The sequence below is a fragment of the Diabrotica virgifera genome, chromosome 1, assembly GCF_917563875.1.
Source record: "Diabrotica virgifera virgifera chromosome 1, PGI_DIABVI_V3a".
Lineage (NCBI taxonomy): Eukaryota > Metazoa > Arthropoda > Insecta > Coleoptera > Chrysomelidae > Diabrotica > Diabrotica virgifera.
Genome location: NC_065443.1, coordinates 285,258,454 through 285,273,393, shown reverse-complemented (window position 1 = coordinate 285,273,393; position 14,940 = coordinate 285,258,454). Strand labels below are relative to the sequence as shown.

At 32.7% G+C, this 14,940-nt stretch overlaps 1 protein-coding gene across 1 annotated transcript in view; it reads left to right on the top strand.

The window, feature by feature from the left end:
• The window catches only part of LOC114330455 (angiotensin-converting enzyme-like), a 333,944-nt gene that overhangs the window by 300,750 nt on the left and 18,254 nt on the right, over window positions 1-14,940 (top strand). The gene's annotated exons all lie outside the window — the stretch shown is intronic.

The window sequence follows — 14,940 nt, the reverse complement described above, 5'->3', positions numbered from 1 at the left end:
GATTCTTTACTGATTACTATTGTTTTAGTTTTATGAGATGAAATAGTCATACTAAATTCTTTGGTCATATGTTAAACCTGTGGATTAATTTTTGCAGGCTATCTTTACCTTGTGCTATTAATATTGCGTCGTCTGCGTAAAAGAATATTTTTACGGCTTTATTGTCAATTCTGTACTTTAAGCTTTTGATGATTTCATTAATGATTAAATTAAAGAACATAGGGTTCAAGAACATAGGGGTTTCTTAATCAACAAGAAGAGAAAATCACAAATTCAAATAATTGACAGCATCTCAGACAGAGTTACATACATGATTTTAAAACTAAATCGAAAAACCAAATTAAAGATTGTCCAAGTTTATGCTCCAACTGAAAAAGCAACTGATGAAGAAATAAATACTTTTTACGAAGATCTTAAAAAAGCTATAGACACCAACAGAGAATCCAAAATAATAATAATGGGAGATTTTAACGCCAAAATTGGAAGTAAGATTGACGACTCTGAAAGCAAGATTCGAAATTTTGGATTCGGCACAAGAAACACAAGGGGAGAAAAACGTATGGAATTTCTGGAACAAGAAAACATGTATGTTATGAATACCTTCTACAAAAAGAAACCTAACATAAAGTGGACATGGGTTGCACCTAACGGAACCACCAAAAATGAAATAGACTATTTTCTCTCAAACAACAAAAGAATATTTGAAGACGTAACAACAATAAACAACGTAACAACGGGTAGTGACCATCGTATAGTTAGAGCAAAAATAAATATTAACATGAAAGAAGAGAGAAAAAGAATATTTAAAAAAACAACGCCAATAGATGCCTTTAAAATAAAAACAAATGAAGAGCAATTCCGAGAGATCTTAGCGGATAAGTTCGAATATGATCCTTTACATAATCAAGATCAAATCGACGAAATTAACAAAAACATAAATAAGAACCTTCTCGAAGCCGGACTACAGGTCGCAAAAATCAAGGACTAAAGAAGACAAAATAAGCAACGGAACCAAATAACTAATGACGGAAAGAAGACAACTACTAGCGCAAAACAAACGCCATACTCAAGAGTACATATAACAATAAAACAATTAGAAAATAACTAAAACGCGACATACAAAAATGGAACGAGAATTTAATAGAGCGAGTCATTGAAAACAACAGAGGCTTAAAATGTCTAAGACCCGCACTGGGCGTCAAAAAATCATCAAAATGAACGTCAAAAACAAAATAAAAAACGTGGGATCAGAAGTACTACCAAATATAAAGGGATTCGAAATAGAAAGAGCTTTAAAAGATCTAAAAAATAATAAAGCTCCAGGACATGACGGTATAATTGCCGAGCTCTTGAAAACAAGCAAAACAGTAACAATCCCCATATTAACAGAGCTATTTAATAAATGTCTCCATAACAGCAAGATCCCTAAAGACTGGAACGAAAGTCTAGTAATACTTTTACACAAAAAAGGGGACAAATGTGACCTACAGAATTATAGACCTATATCGTTGCTCAGTCAAGTATACAAACTATTTATGAGAATTATTAACAACCGGTTAACCTATAAAATGGACAGTTACCAACCAGTGGAACAGGCTGTCTTCCGCAAAGGATACATCAGACCATCTGCTGATAATGAGAACATTGATAGAGAAGGCAAATGAATACCAACTACCCGTATTTCTTGCTTTCGTAGACTATGAAAAGGCGTTTGATAGTATAGAGATGTGGGCCATAGAACAAGCTAATAATAATTGTAGAATAGATTCGAGATATAGACAGCTAATACATAATATATACAGTCGGAAAAATGAAAGAATACCCATGAACGAACATATAAAACACGCTGTATTTTCCTGTCACCGTGTCACAAAGAAAATTGTCCAGTGCAAGTACATGTAACAATAATTATTACATGTACTTGCGCTGGCCAATTTTTTGTGTGACACGGTTACAGAAAATACAGCGTGTTTTATATGTTCGTTTATGGGTATTCTTTCATTTTTCCTACTGTATGAAAATGCAACTATGATAGTACAACTAGACGAAAATACAAATTCCATCCCCATTAAGAGAGGCGTGAGACAAGGAGACGTAATATCGCCAAAGCTTTTCAACCTAGCCCTAGAAGACGTCTTTAAAACGACAAATTGGTCAACCTATGGCATTAAAGTTAATGTCAAGAAGCTAAACCACCTCACATTCGCTGACGACATTGTGATTATAGCGAGCTCATTCGAGGAAATGCAAATTATGATGGAGGAACTCGCAGGCAGCTCCCAATACGTCGGCCTGAAAATGAACTTGAGAAAAACAAAAATAGTGACAAACACGGATGACCCCAGACGTATAACTATAAATGGCAGTGAGATAGAAAAAGTCCAGGAATATATCTACCTAGGCCAAATCCTGAAACTTGACAAAGAGAACCAAAGTGCGGAAATTACCAGGAGAGCAAGACTAGCATGGGCAGGATTTGGAAAACTTAGTTGGATACTTAAGAACCGCAAAATATTCCAATACTTGAGGAGCAAAGTGTTAAACCAGTGCATCCTTCCTATCATGACATATGGATGTCAAACCTGGACCCTAACCAAGGCAAATATGAATAAACTAGCCACAACAGAAAGAGCAATGGAAAGAGCAATGTTAGGTATACGACTGTCAGATAAAAAGAGGAACGACTGGGTTAGATCAAAAACAAAAGTCCAGGACATAACAACAAACGTTGCAAAACTTAAATGGAGCTTCGCAGGTCACACTGCTAGATAAAAATTCAACGCTGGAACGCTGCAGTACAACATTGAAGACCGTAAAACGACAGACGACCAAGAGCTACACCACACATGAGATTTGTAGATGGCATTAAAAAAATAACCGGAATAAATTGGAAGTATGTTGCTCAGGATAGAGATCGATGGAAGGAGTCGATGTAGGCCTATATACAAAAATGGACGATAGGAGCCTAAGAAGAAAAAGGATAGATTTTCAATGAGTTTTTATTTATAGTTTTTGTACACGGATGCTTTTATGCTAATTTAAACTACAAGTATTAAAAATTGATTAATAATAGCACAACAAAACTTGTTTTTATAATCTACATGATCAATTACATTCAACACCCATTCAAGTGATTTTTATGCGTAGATACCAAGAATAATGCAAAAAAAGATAAATTAATATTAATAATAATTTTTTATCTAGAATTACGAAGAATTATGAAAATGAGAATAAGTATCCGCTTTTTAATAATATTATGGAAATCAAACGACTTGCAGTAAAAAGGAAGCTCGTTACGAAACACAGTGTTATGGATTTAGATGGCCTCACTTACCACAGTATCACCTACGACAGCGTAATAAGTCCCGACCTAAAATAAGACATGAAATACCTAAATATCCCAAAAAGACTCATAAAGCTTGCGAAAATGACAATGGAAGGATCGACGGCGGCAATTATAACACATGACGGTATATACCAAAATACAGAAATAGCAACACTGGAGTTCAACAGAGCGACTCTCTTAAACGTCACTATTTTTTAATGTGGCTATATCAGGATCAATAAGATCTACCGAAATAAAAGGTAAAATAATTATAGCATCGACTTCGCAACTTGTGGCATACGCTGCTGACATAGCATAGATTAGCAGAAACCTAAATGATGAATTTGCGAAGTTGTGCAAGGACACATCCAACAGGTTTGGCAATAAATCAAAGTAAAACAAAATACCTAATATACTCAAGAAAAATACAGTTAATGTCTTCTTCTTCTTCTTCTTCTATATGTATAGACATGACTCTGTTTTTTCAATGTTTCTCTAGTAAGTTGTCGTTCCATTGTTTTCATGGTCGTCCCACTGATCGTCTTCCTATTGGGGAACCTTCTCTCGCTGTCCTGACTACTCTCTTTCTTGTCATTCGGCTTATGTGGTCATTCCATTCTATTCTGCTGTTTCTTACAAAATTATTAATGTTGTCCACCTTGCATCTCCGTCGTATATATGTACTTCTAGCTCTCTCCCATAGAGAATTTATATCTTAAATATTGGATTTGCTGTTATAACCATTTTGTCTTTTTTGGGGAAATTAACATGTTAAATTTTCTGGCGGTAATGTTAAATTGATGCAGCATACGTTGTAAATCCTCTTCACTTCGAGAGATTAGTATTGCATTTTCTGCATAGCAGAATATTTTAAGTTGTTTTTCTCCCGTTTGGTATCCTTTTTTAGTTCATACTTTTTTTATCATTTAATCCATGATTAGGTTGAACAATAAAGGACTCAAGGAATCCCCCTGTCTTATCCTATTGGTGGCTTCAATTGGGTCAGTTAGTTCATCTTCTACTTTTACTTTTATTGTGCTGTTCTGGTAGATGTTTTCGATCGTTTTAATTATTCCTAGAGGTACATAGAGTTGAGTCCCTGAATCTTTACCCGTGCGTCATCATTTCAAGCATACAAAATAAGTCGATGATAAGTCGGAAATTTAAATTTACTAAACGCAACAGCAAGTCACTTACTGTCACTTGCTGTTGCGTTTAGTAAATGTCAATTTCCGACTTATCATCGACTTATTTCGTATGCTTTAAATGATGACGCACGGGCAAAAATTCAGGGACTCAACTGTATCTTGAGTATAACAAATGGACAACGTCCTTTAATTTGACCTTATCAAATGCTTTCTTAAGGTCGTCGAAACATAAATATGCCGGTTTGTTGTATTCTAACGATTTCTCTTAAACTTGCCTCACTATAAATATAATGAGGCAACTTAATGTGGTAAGGTTAAATATTGGCGAATATAACTTTGAAAAGTTTAAATATTTTTGGGTGTCAGTTAATGGAACTAATGATAGACGCATAATAATCAATAGAAGAATCCTGACAGGAAACAGAACCTACTGGAAACACAACAACTTCCTCAAAGATTAAGAGCTTAGTCAGAACTGAAACTTTACATAGCAGAAATTAGACTGAAGATCCTAGAGAGAAAAAATCATTCGAAGAATAGGAGGCCCATGAAACTTGGTAATCATGAAATTAGAGAACTATTGAACTACAAAGTAAGATAACTTTTGAAAGGAGAAAATATCATCAAATTTATTACGACACAGAGACTCAGATGGATAGGACGCATAGAAAGAAGAAATCCATATGTAGTTATCAAAAAATGACCAAATGGAGACCAGTATCAGACAGACCGAAAATGTAATGGAAGAACCAGATAATTGCGGACTTCAAGAAGATATGAGTTAGAGAATGGGTAACCATAAGAAAAAACAGGAACGACCGGATAAATATTCTAGAGGACGCCAAGTTACACAACCAGTTGTAAAACCAAAATGATAATGAAGACTGATTCTCCGCGACAAATGAATCGGTGGAGCCCGAAGAGGACGGCAATCACTCCGATAGGAGTGTAGATAATAAATATGACGATGAATGGCAAAATAAATCTTTTTTTTAATCTATAGGATCACATTCACATTGAATGCCCATTCAGGTCATTTTTATGCGTAGATACCAAGAATAATAAGAAGTATATAGATATGCAAGAATAATGCAAAAAACGATAAATAAATATTCAATCATTTTTTTATCTAGATTTACGAAGAATTATGAAAATGACAATAAATATCCGCTTTTTAATAATATTATGGAAATCAAACGACTTGCGGTAACAAAGGAAGCACGTTACGAAACACAGTGTTATGGATCTAGATGGCCTCACCTACTACGATATACTAGTCAGTGTGTCCGCATAGAAAGCTATTACAAATATTGTCGTAATTCTTCAAAGACAAGTGTATGGGTTTACGTAACTAACGGACTATAAGATCCTACTAAACTGAAGAACGCACGCTATTTTCTGTGGAATTATCGGCGCGTGTCTCAAAAAAAAATGGTAACACCTACCGAGGGCATCAAAATTATTCAACACGAGGGTATAATTAAAATATAGTTTTTGCTTATGGTAGGAGAATTTTAACGTTTTTTTAAAGCATTATTAAATATATTTAATCTATTTTGAGTTGTGTTCACAATTGAGGACAACCTATTCTATAATTTTTGTGTGTAGCTCCATTTGTTCTTACAACACATTGTCCCCGATTATGGATATTCTATTTCGTCCAATGAGTACTTGTTATGCCATCTAACAGCTTTAGAACAAAATATTTAGTTTGTTGAAATATAGGTTTCTATAATTACTTATGACTGGTTTATAGAGCGCCAATTCATTTGAGTTTCGTTCGTTTTAAATGTGAACGATAATTGGTATTGAATATGGTGTTGATAAATAGTGGACTTTGTTAAAAAATTATCGTTAATAGTGATTTTGCGTAAAATTAGCTGTCACGGATTTTCTGAAAAGCGTGTACTCGTTTGTGGACATTGTAAGTCAACGGAAAAATTAATTTTTAGGTGAATATAAAAACGCGACCTGTCCAAGAAGTATATTACTAGATTGATTTTATCGTTGGCCTATACACGATGATAAACCTAATGCATCCAGATATAAATTGCCTGGTTGTAATGGCAAATCACGAACAACATGCGACAAATGCAATGTTCATCACTGTATAAGTACAGAAAAAAATTGTTTTGTAAGATACCATCTATTACTTATTGAATAAAATACTTTAGATTTTTGTCAGTAGTATTTTAAAAAATATATCTAATATATTCACTCCATTGGCTCACGATGTCCTCAAATGAAGACATCTTGTAGTGACCTAACTGTGCATTTGGAAAATTTAAAACTAATATCAAATATTCTCAAAATAATCATTCTCGTTATGTTGCAAATTTAGCTTAAAGAAATTTAATTCGTGAACGAAAGAGTTAACTCGTCAAAAAAATACATTTTCTCGAGGTTTGCAAAGTAGGCCTCCGTGGTGACAATGATTTTCTCATTCTACTCAAATTTACAAATTACCATAAAATAACAAGACTATATTGTGTTTCATTTAATAGTTCAGAGAAATAAGGAAAAAAATATCCTGTTGGTGACACAACCCCCTCCAGGCCGAAACAAAATTTTTTGAGTAGTATGGATATTTATAATAATAACCTATGTGTTTGCTGCAGCTGATTTTGATGATATACATAGTTATAAACAAATGAATATCAAAAACGTTAAATTTTTGCCTTTTTCGTCTATTACCAAAAAGTTAAGCATTTTAAACAAATTTGAGAGTAAGAAACTTATAATTCGTATAAAAAACTTCAATATGGCGTTCGCTGAATATGTCTATCCTTATTGGTTGTTTAGAAAATTGCAAAATAAATCATAAATTTTGAGTTTTTATAAATATTCATAACTTATGTAAAAACTAACTTAGAACCTTCTTATTACACGGAATGCTGAGACTTCTGGTGCTTACATCATACCCTAAATTTAAAAAAAAACTGGTCAAATAGTTTAAATCGGTTTATCCCAAGTTAATTTTTTTTATAATGATGAAGTTACAGTAATACTTTGGATAGTTTATGAAAGAAGATTTACACTATTAATTTAATTAAAAAAAAATGACAAAAAGTAATTCTAAATATTGCAAAATTATATATATGTATAAAAAATTCAGTCTTTCTAAATATGAAAAAAAATTCTATAATTCTATGGGTAACGGTAAAAAAGTTATTCTAATTGTTTATAAGTACGCGAAAAATCGACATTTTTTTGCAAAAAACAACACAAAAACAACACAAATCAACATGTTTTTACACTGTTTAAAATTACTTTTTGTCATTTTTTTTAATTAGCTTAATAGTGTAAGTATTCTTCTTTCATAAACTGTCCGAAGTGTTACTGTAACCTGATAATTTTCTGACTTATAGTGTTGCAAAAAAAATGAATTTGGGAAAAACAAATTAAAAAACTTTTAAACTATTTGACCAATTGCTTTGAAATTTAAAATATAATTTAAGCACAAGAAGTCTCAGCATTCCGTGTAATAAGAAGGTTCTAACTTAATTTTTAAATAAGTTATGAACATTTATAAAATCTCAAAATGTATGATTTATTTTGCAATTTTCTAAGCAACAAATAAGGATAGACATATTCAGCGAACGCCAAGTTGAAGCTTTTTATATGATTTATGAGTTTCTTATTCTCAAATTTGTTTAGAATGCTTTACTCTTTTATAATAGACAAAAAGCCAAAATTTAATGTTTTTTGTTCTTCATTTGTTGATAACTATGTATATCATCAAAATCGGCTGCAGGAAACATATAGGTTATTAATATAGATGCCCATACTACTCAAAAAATTTGGTTTCGGCCTGGAGGGGGATGTGTCACGAGAAAATCTTATTTCTCTGGACTATAAGAAAACTCAGAAAATACCCATTCCAAGTTAAGACCAATCCTGTATAATAGGTATACCAAAATTAAAGGATTCGCTATGTTCATCATTTTGGATATATTTATGGAATATATTTATGAACTATATTAAAAGTTTTTTGATATCTAATATCTACAGTTCTAGAGGGTGTTATTGCCACGTGTGTAGATGGTGGATATTGCTACGACATTAATAAAAAAACGTAGGTAGTCTTTTAATCTACACCATATAATATTACAAAATCTTACTTTGCGAAAACGAGAACATTGAGAGGAGTTCAAAAATAGAAAAATATATATATGGTGTTCCATTAAAAAAAATTGTTTCGCCCAGTCAATATGAGTGGCCTTGCATATTTGAAAATATTTTCAATGTATAGTCTTATCCATGTTACAACTTTTAACTAAATCATTTATTTCGTACCGCTTAGGACAACTGAATAATTGAACTTTCTCGCACTAATACCACACCCTGTATACAAATTAATAAGTAATAGAAATATGGAAACAACGTGAACTACTAAATGAATCATCATCATCATCACGTAGCGCTACAACCCTGGGTGGGTCCTGGCTGACTGTACAACTTTCTTCCAATTTGTTTGGTCTTCCATCAACCTAGGGTCAAATGGGATGTTCATTTTTTTATAATGTTTAATAAAAATTTTGATAGTTCACTACAAGGAGAACTAATGGTACTACAAATGGGTCTAAGTGGTATGTTCGCTTTATGAATTTTCGGCAGTCCATAAAAATGTGGTGACTTACTGTAATGAGGTGTCATTAATTTTCTTTGATAGTATGTTAGATCATTTTTAAATTTGAATAAAGTTTTATAGACTTTGTTTTCCAGTGTTTTCGTTGGATCCTTCGTTAATTTGGTATAAGGTCCATTTGTAATTAGATCTGTAATTTTGTCCTCATATTGTATTTTTACTAAGCAACAACATTTTTGTTTATGTTAATAGTATTTTGTATTTTGACAACGGCACCCGATTTGGGCGTCGAAACGTTAATAAAAAATCATTTTTTAACAATATTGTGGCTTATTTCCCATTATAAATAGTTAAAATTGTAAAAATGCCACAAGAAAATAGCTTCAGAAGATATCCTCATATTTTGAAATAAAAAAATTCCCTATATTTTACGAATAAAAAATATATTCTAAAGTTGATGGCTAGTAAAATAGCGTCTATTATGTGGAATTCCAAGTAGTTTTACGGTGATGACGTCGACTTTGCAAAGAAACAAGACACTTACTCAACATACACACTACACATGACACTAATACTCATGTTGGGACTGGCTGAATGACATAAAGTCCATGCCATAAAAAAAACTTCTTCTTCTTCTTTTTTGTTTTTGGTTTCGCTGCAAGGCGATTACCAGCACGATTTATAAGCGATCTTGACGTAGTCTGGTTCTAAGCCATACCAAAATCGCTGACTATGTTCTTGTAAGGAAGCTTTTGATGAGGTGTGATGATTATAATTAAATGAGATTAATTGGGTCAGGTTAAGTATGATTAAAAATTAAAACATAAATTAAATGACAAATAGCAACATAATATAACACGGATACATATAAACAGTTGAGCCTTGCAATTTGTAAGCTTATTTTGTTAATTGCTAGAAAACGCATTGCAGTTTATAAGCTTATTTGGTTAATTGCAAGAAAACGCATAATTACATTGACTGATTCTTCCGTTAAGGAACTTAGAATATTGTATATAGAGAGCGGTGTTTTGAAGTTCATGGAAATAAATTTTGTGTATATATCAAAATTAGGAATCACATTAATCGGGCATTCAAAAAAGATGTGGTTTAGATCCTCGAGACGACCACATTCACAAAAAGGATTATCTTTTATATTCATTTTATACAGATGTTGTTTTGTTAAACAATGGCCTGTGCGCATTCTAATGATGGTGGTAGTGTGTCTTCTATTTCTATATGGAAAATTTGAATACCAAGGTTTTGTAGGAAAGAAGTCTTGAATTGTTTTGTATTGCGAAGTCTTCTTCTGGACTAAAGATTTCCATTTTTCTTGGTACTCTTTTGTAATTTTTCCTCTGATGACTGATAGGGCATCCTGGGAATTCAGTTGTACTTCCATGGGTACATTCAGGTCTCTTCCTATTTTTGCCAGTATGTCAGCCTGGGTGTTACCAAATATATTAGAGTGTCCAGGTATCCAGGAAAGGAGAATTTTGGTACCATTCTCATTGGCTGAAGATATAAGTTTCTTTGTTTTTAGGGCCCTTATATCTGCTGAAGCAGATATGTTACATGTTTTAATATTGGTTATTGCATTGAGCGAATCAGAAAATATTATAGCTTTCTTTAGATGTTTTGTAGTTGCGACTTCCACCGCTTGATGTATTGCTATACTCTCTGCTTTGCTTATGCTTAGAGCTCCAGGAAGTCTTGAGGAGAAATTATATTCAATACTCGGGATGCATATCCCAAAACCTACCCTTTCTTTGTTTTTTGAGGCATCAGTATATATAAAGGTATGGTCTTTTCCATATTGTTCAGTAGTCATAAGGAATTTTTCTTTAATCATCGGGTCATATTTTTTGATATTACAATTTAGAATTGGAAGTGGATTCATTAGTGTATCATAGTCTAATTCATAGCATGGAAAATTTGGGCTTTTGTATATTTTTTTAAAATATGGAAAAAAATATTCTAATGCCGAAACCAAGTATGGTACATTATGCCTTGTATAAAAATTAGGTTTGTTTATAAGTCTTTTACGTATTTCAATTAGGAGTAATATTATGGGATGATTCTCAATAATTATGATTTTACTTAAAAATTTAGAGGCTAACAATAATCTTCTATGTTCTAGGTCCATTTGGGCAGACTCTGCCAAGATTGCCAAATTTGGTGTAGACTTCATGCACCCCAAACATATCTTAAGTCCCTCAAAAAATACTGCATTGAGTTTGTTGTTGCATTTTTGTGATATTGGGTTGAATAGGAAGGAACCATAATCGAGATGAGATCTGATCAAGGCATTAAAAACCATTAGGAGTGTTCGTGGGTCAGCTCCCCACCAGACTCTACATATTGCACGTAGGATGTTAATATTTTTCTTTGCCTTGAGTATAATATTGTCAACATGTAAGTCCCATGATAGATGCTTATGAAAAATTATGCCTAGAAATTTCACTTCATTTTTTAGAGGAATGGCTGTGTTGTTGATTTTGATTTCTGTTAGATTATCTCTTCGCCTACCCTTTGTGAACCATACAGCTTCACATTTGTCTTTGGATAAGGACAAGTCATGTTCTGCAAGCCAGTGTAATGTGTTTTCCAATTCTTTGTTTATTTTACTTACCATGCTTTGGATATCATATCCCTTAATATACAAAACCAAGTCGTCTGCATATCCACATATTTTAACTTCATTATTGCTAATACAAAACAATTCTGCTATATAAATATTAAACAAAATGGTACTTAAGGGAGAACCTTGAGGTAGCCCCTTGGTTGCCATGAAAGGTCCCAAAAAGTCACCATCATTAGATCTTGAATATAAAAGTCTGTTCTGTAAAATTTTGAACACAATATTATTTATTGCAGATGGAATATTTCGAAGTTTTAGTTTACTATAAAGTTTGTATATATTGACATTATCATATGCTGCTTTGATATCAAGAAAGATGGCCAAAACCGATTGGGAGGATTCAAAGGCTTCCACAATTGTGGAATGAAGGAGGGTCAAGTTGTCAGCAGTGCCTCTTCCTTTTCTAAAACCTGTCTGATGGTTGGTGAATGAACAGTTATGTTCTAAGGACCAATCTAGGCGATTCTTGATTAATATTTCTAATGTTTTAAGCACACATGAGGATAAAACTATTGGTCTGAAACTACTGGCCAAGAGTGGATTTTTGTGTGGCTTTAAGATATTTATAACATTATGGTTTTTCCAATCTTCAGGAAGGTTGTCACCATTTAGACAATTATTGTAGATATTCAACAGAAAATGTTTAGCTTGTAGTGGTAGATGTTTTATCATAAGGTAAGGAATGTCGTCCATACCTGGTGCCGAATTTTTTTTATTATTTACAGCATTGTTAAGTTCCCAGATTGTAAAAGGGGAAACTTGCTCGTTTATATCGTCAAGCTCAAAATTTGGATCAATAAAAACTGCAGACATGTTCTGTAGAATTTCTGTTTTAATGTTATCTGCTGGGTTATGAAATGTCTGGCCGTAATTTTTGTTATTTGAGAATTTTTTAACTTTATTCCAGACATAGGTAGTGTTAGATTCCTTATTTAATGATTCACAGAAGTTTATGAATTTATTTCTTTTTTTAATTCTGAGGTTTCGTTTAGTTTGGGCGATTATACGTTTAGCGTTTATATAGTTCTCTAAGGAAACAGATTGTTTAAAGTTTTGAATTGCCTGTTTGCGGCTTTTAATCCAAAGTGAACATTCTTCATCCCACCACGGATTTGAAGGTTTACCCTGTGTTCTACAGTTTTTATAGGGAATTGAGTTATCTGCTACTTGATTAACTACCTCCAAAAACTCATTGTAATTAGAGTTTACCGGTAAATCAAGCATTCCTGTTATCATCCCAGTGTGGAATGTATACCAGTCTGCTCTTTTAATATTTCTCATTTTGTATGTTTGTGTATAGATGCTATCATTTTTGTTAAACTCACAGTTGTTTATTATGACAAAGGTGGGGAAATGGTTGCTATTTCCACAATCTTGTATGACACCCCAAGTAGAACATAGAGCCATATTATTACTTGCTATGGCTAGATCTACAGCGCTAAGATTATTATTAGGAGGTTGAAACAATGTTGCTGACCCATCATTTAGGATAATTAATTCTTTATCAAAAATAAAATCATAAATATTTTTTCCTCCCTTATTGGTAGGACATTTATCCCATAGGGGATGGTGAGAGTTTAGATCACCTAGTATAATTAAGTTTTCTGTAGGTATGTTTTCTATTGTTGAGCTCAAGAAAGGAAGAGTTATGGCATTATTTGTATTGGAGTAAATGTTTATTATGTATAAGTTACCAATTTTTGTTGTTATGTATTGGATTTGGTCTGAGTTGTATTTCTGAATTGTAGAAAAAATAATAGATTTCTTGATACAAGTAGCTACTCCACCATATCCGTCATCTCTGTCCTGTCTGACAACATTATAATACTTCAAAGAAAAATTAAAATCTTGTTTAAGCCAAGTTTCATTAATAGCAATTATGTCAGGGTCTTCTTTGAAAATTAAGTTCGTTATGTTTTCCCTGTTTGATTTAATACTTCTAATATTCCACTGAATAATTTTTAATTTCTTTTTTGAATTCATGATTATGTGATTTGATATATGTTTAATTAATTAAAATCAGAATCAGATTTATCCTCTTGGTCCATATAGGACTCTACGTTTAATCGGGAAAATAAATGGTTTTTAAGTAAATTTAAGTTTTCTGATGATGTATTACTAATAAAATTTAAGCATGAGTTTAAAAAGTCATTTGAAGAAAAGGTATCAATATTTTGAAAGTTTTGCAATGCACTGGATTGCCAGGCTTGATTGGAGTTTTGTGATAAATTAGCTGAGGTTCTTGATTTGAAAGGTTCTGAACGAGAAAATGAGCTAGTGGGGGAAGAGGTTGGCTTTTCTGGTCTTAATTGCTGTGTATATATACTTTTTTCATTTGGTTGCTTATCTTGACGTTTTTGCACGACTCTCCGTTTGTTGTCGGAATTCAGAACCACCTGTTGAAAGGAACGTTTTACTGTAGATGATCTAAAATTGTTTGTTCTTCGTTGCGATGGTTCTATGGTGTTAGAATTATTTGTACTGGTACTTGGAGTATTTTCTAATGGCCTGCTGTTATTTTTAAAATTTGGAAAATCTCTCGGGTTATAAATAAATTTATTATTTGAGATGTATGATTTTGGAATAGCTTCACTTGCCTCAAAAAATGTCAAATTTTCATACGCCATCAGTTCTTTAATATTCTTTTGTCTTGTATATTCTGGGCAGCTCTTGTCAATAGATTTGTGAGAGTCCTTGCAGTAAAAACATTTTGTCATGCATACGTCTTCATGTTTGTTTTCCCCGCAATTAAAACATCTTTCTTTCCCTTTACAGTTTGTTTTTGTGTGGCCAAATCTAAGACAGTTATAGCACTGTGTCACTGGGGCAATATATGTGTCCACTAGTCTTGGTATGCCATAAAAAAACACAGTTTTGGGCATAAGAACGCCTCGAAATGTAAATAGTGTCGTACCTGTGGGTTCATAAGAAGTTACTCCATCTTTAATTACTCTTCTATTTAATCTTTTTATATGTAAAATTTCAATGTCATTTCCTGTATCGCAACACCGAAGAAGTTCTTTTTCATCAATATCTGTATCAATCTGTCTGACGATACCTTTGCAGGTTACGAAGTTAAAAGGTATATATATCTTGTATCCCTGATTTAGAAGTTGAGTGTTCTTAAGTAGCATGTTAGCCGAGTGAAAATTGGCAAATTCAACTGAAACTCTATTGAGCCCTTTACTATCTATTTTTTTAACGTCATTAAGTTTGAGGTTGAATATATCTCGAGCTATTT